This window comes from Marmota flaviventris, chromosome 2 (assembly GCF_047511675.1).
Source record: "Marmota flaviventris isolate mMarFla1 chromosome 2, mMarFla1.hap1, whole genome shotgun sequence".
NCBI classification, from domain to species: Eukaryota; Metazoa; Chordata; class Mammalia; order Rodentia; family Sciuridae; genus Marmota; species Marmota flaviventris.
This window is the reverse complement of record NC_092499.1, coordinates 181,785,514-181,789,367: the sequence shown is the minus strand read 5'-3', so window position 1 is coordinate 181,789,367 and position 3,854 is coordinate 181,785,514.

Here is a 3,854-nt window from a genome sequence, read left to right as displayed (position 1 = left end):
AATGAATGGACAAATTTATCTGAGTCCTGTCAATTCTTGACTCATTTCTAATGTCCATCCACTTGTTGACATAACTGTCTTCCCCAATGGGCTCTGACCTTTCCAGAGGCAAACATGCTCACTTTCTCATTTATCCTTTTTTTATCTTCAGTACACAGTAGGTGCTTAATCAACAACTACATATTGGTTTCTCCCTGGCTCAGCACAGAGTGCTTATCTCAGGGTCTATACTATGTCCAAACAGGGTTGCGAGTGAAGCTGGCCTCAGTGCCGAGCTCTCTGGTATCTGGCTTTCCGTTTTCCATCAGCTTCTGTTTCCCAGAACATCTGGTGTCCAGCTCTTCCCTCATTTAAGCCCAAGCAGGCCCCACATTTTGGCGGCAGCTCACATGATAAATGCACTCCCAAGGGAACCCATTGATTTTGATACCTCTCAAAAATTAGTGTAGAGCAGTAAAGCACCCACAGTTTTGGAATGGGTCTTAGGTTGAGTTTCTAAAATGCAGGCTCTGGTGTAGGAATTTGAGTTCAAGTAGTTTATTCAGGATGAAAGAAATAAGTCAAAAAAGGGAGAGAAGTAACAAGAGTCACTATCACCACTATGGGTGACTGTCCCAATGAGGGGCAAGGAAGACTTTCTTCACCTCATCCCTCCTGTCACTTTGGCTAAGTGTGTCCTCCAGAAGAACATGGGCAGAGAGTCACAGGAAGCCACCACGCCAGCTTCTGCTGCTGTGAAGAACTTGTTCTGCATTGTCCACAGGTGAGTGGCAGCTGACGCCATCCATTACACAGTGGATTGGGGCACAGATGAGAGTCCCCAGGTTCTGTGAGCTGCAGGGAACTCTGTACTTTTATCTTCTGCTAAGAAGGCAAGTGAGTGGAAGCAACATGTTATGGAGATAACTTTGAATTCACTAAAATGTCTTATATTTAAAACAAATCATTTGGAGAATCTAGGACTTTAACAGTTATTTGTGTAGGAAATTTCTGATCCCAATGGAGAGGTTCAAACCATATTCCCATTGGACAGAGATAATGATGAGCCCAACATGCCCTCAGAATCTTCAAAGCAGTTCATTTAGCTCCGATCTGTTTTAAGTGGGCTGCAGGTTCCAGCCCCTCTGGTCTCTGAAAGTCCAAAGCCTCCCAAATGACTAGACCAAGAAACTCTTCCAGCACCCCCTAGGCTGTGTTCCAATGCATGGCTCAGAGCTTTCTGCAGCTGTTCCAAGATGTCTCCTCCAGGAGCTGATCTCCTCCTCACCTCTTAGCAACCACTTGTGGAGTGAGGCTCCCTGCTTATTTCTAGACTTTCCCTAAGCCCATTTAAGGAATTCCAACTCTGAATAACAGGTTGACATTAACAGAATAGTGAAATCAACAAAGATGGTGGAATAATAAGGCTTGTCTCTTGAATTCTTTTTAGAGCAAGGCAGAATATAAAGAAAATAGTATGTAATATTTCAGCACTTTCAAGTTTTATAGATGCTATATCAGCCAGTAATAATTTACTGAACACTACTGTGACAGATACTGAGGTCACAGTAATAAACAAGATAGACATTGTCCCTGTCCACAAGGAGCCCACATTCTAGTAAGAAAGGTGGACAAAAACAAAGGGGAATGAAGGGAAGGGAAGGGGAATGGGAACAGGAAAGGCAGTAGAATGAATTGGACAGAGCTTTCCTATGTTCATATATGAAATATGACCAGTGAAACTCCACATCATGTACAACCACAGGAATGGGATACTAGGTAGAATAAGTTATACTCCATGTATGTACACTATGTCAAAATACATTCTACTGTCATGTATACCTAAAAAGAAAAACAAACCAACAAAAAAAGATGGAGAGGAAACAAGCATCACTTCAAAGTGAGACGGTAAGCAGCAGCATTCGATGAGCACTTGCTAAGCACCAAGCACTGTGCTCAGCTCTTCATATGGACTGCCTCCATCAATCCTTTCAGCAATACTTTAAAGTCATGGACTTTGTCCTCCATATACAGATGGAGAAACTGAGGCACAAAGAAGGCAAAAAAATCTGCCCAAGGCCACATAGCTGGCAAGAGGTTCATCTGGGAAGTTTGTACCCAGGATGTTTCTAATTCTAGAACCCATGTACTCAACTAGACCAGCTTGATTCCTTGCTCTCTGCACCTCAGTTTCTCCACCTGTACAATGGGAGTAAATGATCATGTCCCCCCCTCATAGCATTGTCATGAGGACTTGCCAAGACAGTGATGTGAATACTGAAGGCAACCAAGCATGAGCTGTTGATCCTGGCTGAAGCTCTCTCCTCCTGGGCTTGCTCCTTGCTCCTAAAGGCCGCCTGCACTAGCTACAAACCCGGTAGGCCTCTAGGTTCACAGACAACTTGCTGTTCTCCCTCACCAGCTCTCTAATGACAACACGGCTCCACACAGTCTATGCTGATTTAATTATAGATTAATCAGGAGACTAGGGCAGGAGCACTCGTCTTTTCTCCAGCAGCCTGTACGTGACCTCTGTGTGCAGAGAAACAGAGATGAGACCCCTCTGGCTCCCTGCCTCATGATGGCTGAAGCCAGCTGGGACCCCTCCACCTGGGGCTCATGACCTCTCCACCAGCACCTGGCCAACACCTCCCACACTGTGTCCCCAATGCCAGGCCTTTGCCTTTGCTGTCTATTAGGCCCCCAAATGCCCATTTTATCTCATCCTAGATTTCTACAGCCACATTGTCAAGGTTCAGCCTAAACTGCCTCTAACCTAATGCTCCTGGTGGGATCACTCACCCCTTCTGAACTTTCATAGTAATTGATCTGGCCTCATCTGTAGGCCCTGACCATTCTCTACTTTGGGCTCATCTCCTTCACGGGATGAGATCTTGAGAACATGGCAGTGTGTCCCCAACACCCAGCATGGGGTTGGCATTGGTAAAATGAAAGAATGAGTAAGTGAATGCACTGAATCTACATAGAAATTCTCATGGGCCAGAAGAACCCAAAGCCAAGAGCCCAGTTTTCTTCAGAGCCTCAGTCAATCCGTGTACCTGCTGGCCCACTGTCCGGCTGCACATGCCCAGATGCTTCTGGTGGCCCTTCCTGAGACTGGATGGCCCCCTGGAGCTGTTTCTGCCTTCCAGGCCTCCAGATGTTCACTCAAGGAGAGTTTGTATCAGTAGGCGGGCACAGGCTGGAGAGAAATAACCCCACATCCTTCCCTGTTAGGACCTATGCACCACCCTGGGTTTTTATTTCCCCCAAGGAATTAGTACCACAAGGAATCACTGCTCAGCAGTAACTGTAATGGTGAAAATGAGAGATAATAAGTAGCCAGGCTTGTGGTGCACACCTGTAATCGCAGCAGATAGGGAGGCTGAGGCAGGAGGAACACAAGTTCAAAGCCAGCCTCAGCAACTTAGTGAAGCTCTAAGCAACTCAGTGAGACCCTGACTCAAAATTAAAAACAAAAGGGCTGGGGATGTGGCTCAGTTGTTAAGCACCTCTGTGTTCAATCCTTGGTACCAAAAACAGAAAGATAATAAGTAATCATTGTAATGTAATTCATGTAATAAACTATTACATGAATTATTTGATTCTTCAAGTTACCAGGACAATGGGCATGCCTACTCAAGCAACTTCATTAGTAATGGTAAAGAATTAGCAAACCCAGTTTGGCTCTAGAGGCTTGGCACAGTGACACTCCCACCTCCACAGAGTATCCCCTATATTGCCCACCTGGCTCCAGTCTGGACCCTTGAACTCTGGCCCCAGGTTGCCCTTGCTGTGAGTGAGATTCATGGACCCAGGCTGCTGCCCACTGCCATCCACCCAGCATTCTCTGGGCGGCATGAATGAACTGGCTC